The sequence below is a fragment of the Elephantulus edwardii genome, unplaced genomic scaffold (assembly GCF_000299155.1).
Source record: "Elephantulus edwardii isolate Elephantulus edwardi_28Jun2011 unplaced genomic scaffold, EleEdw1.0 scaffold00009, whole genome shotgun sequence".
Lineage (NCBI taxonomy): Eukaryota > Metazoa > Chordata > Mammalia > Macroscelidea > Macroscelididae > Elephantulus > Elephantulus edwardii.
In genome coordinates, this window is record NW_006399759.1 from 10,538,433 (window position 1) to 10,549,162 (window position 10,730).

The window sequence follows — 10,730 nt, forward strand, 5'->3', positions numbered from 1 at the left end:
TTTTCTTTATAGTGAGTTGTAATATATACTGAAGGCTGTAGTTTTTTATCTTTGTCAGTAAGTTTTCTTTGCTTTCAAAGAACAAGATTGTGCCATCTGTATATTGTAAATTGTTACTGCACTTTCCTTCAATCTTGATGCCACAGTCATCTTCATATAGTACAGTTTCTGAGATTATTTGCTCAGCATACAGTATGAATATGTTGCAAGGATACAATGCTGAAGCACAATGTTCCTGATTTTAAACTTGTTCAGACAGGTTCTGTGTACAGTTTGAACTAGTCTGTGTGCATATTCACGATGAGCGTTAAGTATATACTCTGGAATTGCTGCTCTTCTCTCACATACTTTGAGCACGTTGTTAGGAGGAGAAGGACATCTTGCTTGGAAAGTTGGATGATTGACGTAGGAGAGGGAGACCCTCCACAAGATACATTGACACAGTGACTGTTAACAGTGGGCTCAAGTGTATCAGAGATTGTGAGGATGGCACAAGAGAGGGCAGGATTCAGATCTATTGTTAGGAATCACAGTTGACTTTGGGCACGTAACAATTTATTACCCCTACATTTTTTATGATCAGCGTAGTTTTATATCTTTGCATAGTCAGTGCTGCTATTGTTGTTGCCTTTGCTTTCAGTAAGCAAGATTATGTCATCTGTATATCACAGATTGTTACTGCACTTCCCTTCAATCCTGAAGGAAAGTTCCAGTCAAGATCACTGTGATGTCAGCGGTGATAGCTCTTGTTCCACATTCTTTTCTGAAACTAGCGTGAGTTTCTGGCAGTTCTCAATTTATTGCTGCAACTGTTTTAAAATTATCTTCAATATTTTACTTAAATGTGATACTATTTGATGATTTCCACTTGCTGTTGGATCACTTTTTATGGGAGTGGGCATAAATAGGGATCTCTTCAGTTGGCTGGCTGGGTAGCTATCTTCCAAATTGCTAACCTTAAACAAGTGAGCATTTTCTAGCATTGTTGTTGTTGTTAAAATGTTCCAGCATTAGGTTCATTTTTTTGAAACATCTTAATTGATCTTTCATTGATTTGGGGAACCTTGTTTTTGTCAGTACCTGTAGTGCTCCTTGGATGTCATCCTTTAGTACTATCAGTTCTTGATCACATGCTCCCCCCCGAAATGAATATCCACCAGTTCTTTTTGATACAGTGACTCTATGTTTTCCTTCCATATCCTGTTTATGCTTCCTTCATTGTTCAATATTTTGCCCATTTAATCCCATAGTCTTGCAACTGGAAGTTTGGTTTTCTTTTTTCCTTCAGTTCTTTTTGCTTGAGAAATGCTGCATATTCTTCCCTATTGGTTTTCTCCAGGTTTTGCACATTTCATTATAATGCATACATTTTTTTGTCATCTTGAATCATCCTCTGAAATCCTCTGTGTAGCTCTTTTATGTTTTCTTCCATTATCTCTTTCTATTCTGCATTCTAAAACAAACTTAAGAGTCTCTTCTGACTTCCAATTTTTTTTTATGATGACCTTTCTTTTTCTTCATGAATTTTTTGAATGTCACTTTGTAACTTGTCATTTGTGTTCACTGTGTCAGTCTGTTCTTGAAATGACCTCTAAATTTACGTGGAATGTACCGTTATATTCTTGGTAGGTGCCATTGAGCCAGTTTCAACTCCTAGTGACCTTCATACAACAAAAAGAAGGACATCCTGTGTGATCCTGTACCATCCTCACAGTTTCTTCTGTGCACTGTCACAATCACTGTGAGGTCCGTCTTGTTGAGGTGTGATGCTTTTCTCCGGAGACTGGCCTATTTTTATAGCATGCCCAAAGAATGTAAGGTGAGGTCTCACCATATTTTCTTCCAAAGGGCATTTTTGGCTGCAGTTTTTCTAATACTAATTTGTTCATTCTTTTGACGTTTCATGGTTTGTTCAATAGTCTCTGCCAGCATCTGCCAGCACCACAATTCAAAGACATCTGTTTTTCTTTATTTGTATTCTTTGTGTGGCATTCATACACATAAGAGGTATTTGAAATACCATGGTTTGGGTCAAGTTCACCTCAGGCTTCATAAAGGCAGCCTTGCTTTCAAAATAAATAAAAGAAAAAAAATCCTTGCTCTGGAACACTTTAGGAAAGGTCCTTGGCAGCAGATATGTATTCAGTATGTTGTGTGATTGGGTTTTTTTGCTGCTTCCAGAGGTGCTGATGTAGACCTGTGTGAAAGAAAAGCCTTGAAAACTCAAGTATTTTCTGTGTTTATCATAATGTTGTTGGGAATATTTTTTATAAATATTTTACTTTTGTAATTCTGTGTTGCTTTTTCTTTTGTTTGCTTTAGGGATTCTTGTTTATCTCACTTTTTGGTCCTTATTTCTACTTTAAAAAAATTATTAGTTTAGACAGCTAAATATTTTTTAATTTTCAGTTTTATTAGTTGATTTTAGCAATCTTTCTTCCTCTGGATTCAGCATTTTTTTTATTTCTAATCTCATTTGCTCTGTAGTATTCCTTTTTTTTTTTTTTTGGTAGTTGCAGATGTGATTTAATGCTCTGTGCAGAAATACATCACAGCCACTTAAGGAGCATAAAAGTCTTTAAGCCACATTGTGGGGTTCCCCGGCATCCATCTGAGGGGAGCACTCCGGCCATTCCAGATGTGGGCGCTGAGGTGTGAGCGGCCAGCACCACCAAATACCACAGGAGACGGCTGAGGGCAGCTCTATCAATCGTCCTTCTTGAACTTGCCATTGATGTAGGGCACCCAATCCAGGATAAACCTCCAGTCAGTGGCCCACACCAGTCCCACGCAGCCCATGGCGCCCCACATGCCCACCGTGGGTAGTCAGTACTTGGCCAGTTCCTGGTAACAAGGGCCTAGGAACCTGGTCAGCATCACGATGCCGTCGGCACCCTCAGGGTCACCCTGGCACTCAACCTAGACATAGTGCACTCGCACAGGAGCGGCGCGTGCGCTCTCTAGCATTCTTACTGAAATGTAATCTTTTCTTGAGTTTTAACTATTAAATTTTTTTCTCTCTTTTTTATGGGGTAGCTAGTTTCTTGGGAGGAGGGTACATTAACCTTCAGTTGTAAACATAGCTTTCTCAATTTCATGAAGTTTTCTTCTGCTAAAATAAAAGGTTGTCCCTATCACTGATGCTTAATCATTTAATGCCTTAATACTTCATCATTGCACCTTACCACACTAACCTTTCCCTCAATGATGTCCTGGAATCTTAATCTTTGCCATACTTATCTTCTGTAATTAATGTTGTTGGGTGTCATGGAATCAGCTATGACTCATAATGACCTTGAACTACAGATCTGAACCTTTCCTGGTCCATTGCACCATCCTTAACTATCTCTGATCTACTCCAGCCCCTTGTGTCAACCCATCTTGTTGAGAATCTTCTCTTCATACCTTCTGCCTTTCCCACCCTGATGTCTTTTTCCAATAACTGGTCCCTTCTGATAACATGCCCAAAGTATGTGAGACAGAGTTTCATCAACTTTTCCTCTTAAGGAGCACCCTCATTGAAGACAGAATTAGTTGTTCTTTCAGTAGTCCATGGGATAGCAATACTCTTACCCAACACTATCGATTCCTCATCTAGCATCCTTAATCATTGTCCAACATTCACATGCATAGGAAGTAATTGAGAAAACCATGGCTTGAATCATACACACCTTAGGTTCTAAGCTGACATTGTTGCTCCTTACCACTTTGGAGAGGACTTTGACAGATTTCCTCAGTGCAACATGTCTGCATGTCTTTTGATTTCTTGACTGCCACTATAGTGAGTGTTGATTGTAGATCCAAGTAAAATGAAATAATTCACAACTTCAGTCTTTTCTTTTCTTCATCCATCATGATGTTGCCTGTTGGTCCAGTGTTGAGGATTTTTGCTTTCTTTTTTTTATTATTATTAAATTTTATTAGTTTTAATGAACATTTACAGGGATTTTGGGTTTTCATTCCTTCATTGCTGCACCATTCTCTCTACCCTCCTCCCCAGTTTGTTCTTCTTCCCCCGCCCTCCGAATGTCTGTTTTAATTGTCCAATTGCCACACTGCTTGTCAAAGCCAGTTCTGATTAATCTCTTTTGTCAGTGTGTCCTTTGCCGATTTTTGCTTTCTTGATGTTGAGATTTCATCCATGTTGAAGGCTGCAGGCTTTGATCTTCGCCAGGTGTTTCAGAGCTTTTACTTTCAGCAAGCAAGCTTGTGTCATTTGCATAATGCAGATCATTCATGAGTCTCTTCTAGCTTGAATGATTTGCTTAGCATACAGATTATTGTTGTTGTTAGGTGCCATGGAATTGATGACTTAGAATAACCCTGTAAACATAGATCTGAACTCTGCCCTATCCTATGCCATCCTCATCATCTCTGCCGCACTTGAACCCACTGTTACTAGTCAGGAAGTGTAAGTGATTGAATAGGTGTTGAGAAAGGATAGAAACCTGATAACACACCTTTCCTGATTTTAAACCAGGCAGTATTCCCTTGTTCTTTTCAGATGGCAGCTTCTTGGCCTAGGTATAAGTTTCATATGAGCAGGATTACATGTTCTGGGCTTCCCATTCTTCTCAATGTTAGCCAAAATTTGTTATAATCCACATAGGTAAATGCCTTTGCATAATCAGTAAAACACACCTAGGCATCTTTCTGGTACGCTCTGCTTTCAGCCAAGATAGTCATCAGATGTCAGCAGTATCTTCTTGTCGTTCTAAATTGTCAGCAAGCCTCATCTTTGGGCAGGTAGCCTGATCTAGGGCTCCTTTCTTTCTAGGAGCTCATTAGACAAGTTTCCTTTTGGATCTGATGAACTTCTCTTGCCAGAATCCAGCTAGAGGAACTTCAGTGGCATTGCTTTAGTAGGTTCTAAGCTGAAAACGTCCTCAGGTGTCACAGACACTTTCTTCCTAACCTAAAGGTTAATGATTGATCCAGCTTGATAGTACTGAGGAAGAAAAGATTTGGTGATTTGCTTTCATAAAAATTCAAGCCCGTGGAGCAATTCTGCTTCTTAACCCATTGGGTTGTCATGAGTCAGAATGAACTCCGAAACAAAAGACTATGAAATGAGGGCCTGTGTACTCCACCTCCTCTTAGCTTTGGCTTTTTGGTTTTTTTATTTTTTAAATTGATTTGTTTATATAATTTGTTTATATTGTGTTTAATTTATGTACATTGTATTTTATACAAGCTTTCATTTCATTATTTCATAAAATCACTCGTATATTGTGCTTCATTTATGTACCTTGTGTTTTATACAATCTTTCATTTACATTGTGTTTCATAGAGTCATTCGTATAACATTGTATTTTATACCATTAATTACTGTTGATCTATTGCCCTGTCTTTTCAAGTCCTCATTGACTCTTTCCTATTCCTTCACACACATTCCCCATCCATCTGCTGAAGTTTGCTATCTTAGTGATTTCTAACCTTTCCCTTTTCCCACCCAATACCTCCTCCTTCTTCCTCTTTTGGACATTTATATACATCTTGGAGCGCTGGTGGTCTAGTGGCTAAAAGCTGTGCTGTAATCCCAAAGGCGTGTACTTCAAGGCGGCCAGCTGCTCCACAGGAGGATGGGCAGTCCCCTCCTGTGCGTTTAACTGGCTCTGAAAACATGCTGGGAGGGTCAGCTATAGGTCGGTTCTGACTCTGCAGTACTAACATCTTACTAATGATTCTTCTATTTTTATAATCATGGTCTTAGGCAGTCTCATAAAGACTAATAACAATCTAATAACCTTCCAAGGTATATCTTCTCATATGTTCCAGCTATTCTTTGCATGGCACATTCTTTTTTTCTCCCTTACATAGTAAAAACATATAACCTAAACTAACATTTCACAAACATAGAACTGTTCTCTAGCAATATCTGATACACTCTGTTTCTAGTGGTCATAGAGTCACAACCTTTTAAATAAATGGAATTTATGGCCCACTAATGAGTTGTGGCTACAAATGAAAAATGCTTTTCTAGATGATAATGGGGAATATTTTTGGCAGAGGTAGGAGGTAAAATGCCTACCAGCATGATGCTGGGATTGTTCCGCTCTGCTGCTCATCTGATAAACATTTCTCCCATTCATGAGTTAGTTCTCTGAAAAGCTAGATTAGTTTGTTTTCATACTTAACATTCCACACTCAGTTCCCTTAATAACTGTACTAACAATAACAGATATACTAGATTAAATTTTATTCATGAACAAAATCATGTTGCTGTCAGTGATAAAATGTAGGAAACCAACAAAAAAGGAAAAAACCCACCCCACCTTATTGCATAGATAATACAACCACACAGGTGCTATACTGCATTATTCATAATAGCTTTACTAGCCATTGGCTTTGAATTTCACCACAAGGCAGTGTAGAACTATGTAAATGTGAGGTGTTAGTGGCTCATCAAGGGGATTGAGTAACTTGCCAACAGTGTTAATAATGTAAATGACACCTTTTGGATGGGAACATGCAAATAAACTACATAAAATGCTAACATGGGCATTGGTAAAGTTTGTCATCCTGCCAGCCTTAAATTGAGTGGGCTCAGAGGTAGAAAACAGGAACCTTCTAGAAAGAGTCAGAAGAGAGTACAGCATGTCTTTTAGGCCAGAGATTCTTGTGTGAGATGGAGTGAGACTGAGAAACAAAATGAAACCACAACAAGCAGAGATGACTGAGAAGTAGAAACTGGTGTGAGACAGTGAGTGTTGACTTGCCTCTGCCAACCCTTGGAGCTGGGGATGTGTACTTTTGGGCCTGCGTTTACTGACAAAAGTGGCAGTGGCAGATAATAGGCATAACTGAGGGAGTGTTGTAACATTTGCCCAAGTAGGACAGAGGCCCTGCCTGTGAACACAGCTATGAAGAGGCTGCTTTCTGAAGAATTGTCCTGAGGGTTTCCAATGTGAGTTTTAAAATTTCCTTAATAAGACCCATGATTGTAAATATCGTATGTGAGTTGTATGTGGTCTCTACAACAAATTTGTGAACGTAGTTATAGAGTAGTGAGAGCCAAAAGTGTGTTGATGTTATGTTGTCAAGGATTGTACCAAAGGAGGATTGTATTGTGATTGATCGAAGAAAGTGTGCAGCATTGGGGGGACGGTGCTGGGCATGGCACTTCATTGCAATTGCCTTTATATTGCAGCTGCTGTTGATGGGGATTCTTCCCTGTATAAAGTTGTTGCTGTTGCGGTGCTCTGTTGAATTGGAACTGACCCATAGCTGACCCTCCAGCAGGTTTTCAGAGGCCGTAAATCACATGAAAGGGGATTGCCCATCTTTTCCTTATGGAGCAGCTGATGGATTCAAACAGCCTGTCTTTGAGTTTATAGTACAACTCCTTACCTCTAGGTCACCAGAGCTCCCTTATGTAAAGTAGTTGTTGTGTGTTGTTTAGTTAGAACTGACCCATAACTGACCCGCCAGTGGGTTTTCAGAGGCAATACATTGCACAGGAGATTTCCTTCTCCCACAGAGCAGCTGGTGGATTTGAACTGTGTGCCATTGTGATTGTAGTTCATCCTCAGTTCCACTTACTATTTTTAGAGTATCTCTAAAGGAAAGGGAAAAAAAGATCAAGTATAGATTGGCCAATCTAATTTATAGTGTTGTCTCCTATGAGTAACTAATAACTCCTTTATCTAAATGTAACCAATAGTCAACATGTATTCCCCCCCCCCTTTCTTTCTGGAAGCTATAGTTCATTCCATTCTGAGGTTTTCCTCCTAGCTTGTATCATTAGTACCTTTTGTTTATAATCATCCTTAGAATAGGTATTTTAGCTTAGAGAATTACTTTTTAGATGGATTTGAAATATTCTCTAGTTAGAGAATTGCCATTATAATTGAACATCAGATATTAAACAAATTAATAAAATGGACCAACAACTCTTAAAAAATTTAATACTATCCTATTGTTACCTGAATGTTTACATAATCTTAGAAGAAAGGCTTGGGAGGCTGCTTGTGAAAATTCAGCTGTTGAAAACCCTGTGGAGAGCAGGTGCCTGTAGACACACATGCAGCCAGGTTTCTGAATAACACCAACTGTTTTTTATACATTTTGTAGAAGTCTGGGAAGACATATACCAGACTGTTAACCATGATAGTATAATGACTGGACTGCATCTTTAAGTGCATCTATAACCTGCACTTGCTACTCAGTAGATTGTTTCAGATTCTTTGTAACTACTCTCTATTTCCTAATTTACATTTGTTGGTAAAGGAAAGCTTGGCTAAGGGGGGGAAAAGTTCATAGAGAATTGCTTAGAGGAAATGCAGTATGTCTAGAACTGGTATAAGTACTCCAAAATTTCTTTCTGACTAAATCAGAGTGAAAATTTTATTATCTAAAACAAATCCTATCTTACTGGCCTTCTGTCACACTGATTTTACCAGACTGCAGATTAGTGGTTTACCGTTAGCCGATATTGAAAAATGTGAGAGTGGAGATTATTAGGTATTAGCTGTCCAAATGATAGTGTTCATTCCTTCAGACCTGGTAAATCCACTTCTAGGAATAATTTCCAGAAATACATATTTATACAGGGACCTGTATTTATATGTTCATCTAAGTAATATTTGCTGCAGTATTATGGTAGTGAAAAAATAACATTACGAAAACTGACTTCAGAGCAATTCACTACAGTTTCATTATTGTAAGAATAATATTGGGTAGTATAGGAATAGATGTGTTATATTGGGAAAATCTACTTTCCGGAGTGCTAAAGAGCAGAGATACCAAGGTGCACCTGATCCAAGCCATGGTCTTCATTGCTACCTATGCATCTGAAAGTTGGTCAGTGATAGAGGAGAAGAATTGATGCCTTTTAACTGTGGTGCTGGAGAACAATATTGACAATACCATACATGGTCAAAAGAACAAACAAATCTGTCTTGGATAATGTGTAACCAGGGTGGTTCTTGGAGCCAAGGATGATGAGACTTCATCTCATATGTTTTGGGCATGTTGTTAGGAGCCATGTTGTTAGCCCTTACAGAAGGACTTCATTCTTGGAAAGGTGGAGTCAGTGTAAGAGAGGAAGACCCTCAACAAGATGGATTGACAAAGTGTCTGTAACCGTGGCTCAAGTATATTGGAGATGGTTAGAATGGCACAAGATAGGACAAGGTTCAGATCCATAGTTTTTAAGGCTGCTATGAGTCACAGTTGATAGCACCTAACACTGCCACCACAAATGAATCCTAACTGCATTTGGTAGAGGCTCCTTTGTTCCACTCTGCTTACACGGGCCTCCATTGCTGCCACACATCTTAACCTCCCTACTATCTTAGGGCTTTTGTACTGTTTCTTCCTAATTCTTAGTACACTCTTCCCTAATTATCCACATAGCTTATTTGCTTCATTTAGGTCTTTGCGACAGTGTTACCTTTTCTGTACATCTACCTCACCTTATTTTCCTCCATGTACCATACAGTATACATGCATGCTTCACTTAATTTCCATTGAGACAGTGTCTGACTGCGTATAAGTTCACGGTCATTTAAGATTTTTTATCTGTAAAGAAAAGCAACTCTCCTTTTAGTTATTGATGTTGTGTATTGTTGAATCAGCACTGACACTCAGCCTGACCCTCCAGTGGGTTTTCAGAGGCACATAAACACACAGAAGGAGATTGCCCATATTTCTCCATAATGGTTTTTAAGACGCCTAACCCAGACTCTTGCGCCAGACCACAGATAAGATACAGGGAAATGACGCAAAGGATGGTTCAAGATGTGGGCCCTCAGGCTTTTGCCCAAGGGAGTAGGCAGGTGGCAGGAGTGGCGCAGGGCCAAGGCTGTGCTTGTTACTCAGGTACTTGGATCAGTGGATGGAGCTTAGTGCAATTTACTGACTCCCTCTTGCTCTGCTCCCACTGCTACCCTCTCAGCGACAGCTGCTGCCACTATCCATTCTTCCAGTGTCTTCAGAAGCAGCTGTGAGGATGAACTGAAGTGGGCACTCATAAAGTTTTAGTATAGTGTTTGCATGACATCCTATAATGTCCCATTGCACAGATTGTATTGTAGACGTTAAACAACACATGTGTGTATTTAGGCTTGTTTTGCTTTTATGGTGGCTTTTTTCCTTCTTTCATTTGCTTTATTGTCTTTGCACTTCTGGATTAATTTTTTTTAAGCTTTCTTTATTACAGCCTGCTATTTGGCATTTTTGTAAATGTTTATATGTATTTTAGGAGAATGTCAGTTGTTTGAGTTTCCCATGTAGTTTAATAGATTATGTCACATTTATTGTACAAAACTACTAACCTTACAAGTATTTTGTTTTCTAGATTTAGCAGTTTCTGAGCAAGAGACTCTAATTTCTCATCAATATTTATCAAGTTTCCCTTTGAATTCTGTCAGTTTTGCATTATATCTTTTTAGGCTCTGTTTTCATCAACATTCTGGTGCCCTAACAGTCCCTTCTTGGTGTGTTGTTCCATTCATTTGAAACATTTATCTTGTGTCTACTATATGCCTGTTCTAGCACTGATAATTCATGCATGATCAAAACATGCATGCCCCTCTGTATTTATGAAACTTACAGTTTCATTGGCAATTTAGATAGGTAGAAAAGCAAATCCAAGGAAGTACATAGTAAGCTGTATGTTAAAAATATGTTATGATATGTTTATATGTAGTGATCCAGTTGTTGTTGTTGTTATGTGCCATCGAGTCGTTTCCGACTCATAGCGACCCTATGCACAATAGCTCTAAACC

General features: G+C 38.9%; 1 pseudogene; it reads right to left on the reverse strand.

Annotated features, from left to right (window-relative positions):
- Nucleotides 1–2,706: 2,706 nt before the first annotated feature.
- On the reverse strand, nucleotides 2,707–2,877 carry LOC102846167 (annotated as a pseudogene).
- Nucleotides 2,878–10,730: the final 7,853 nt, after the last annotated feature.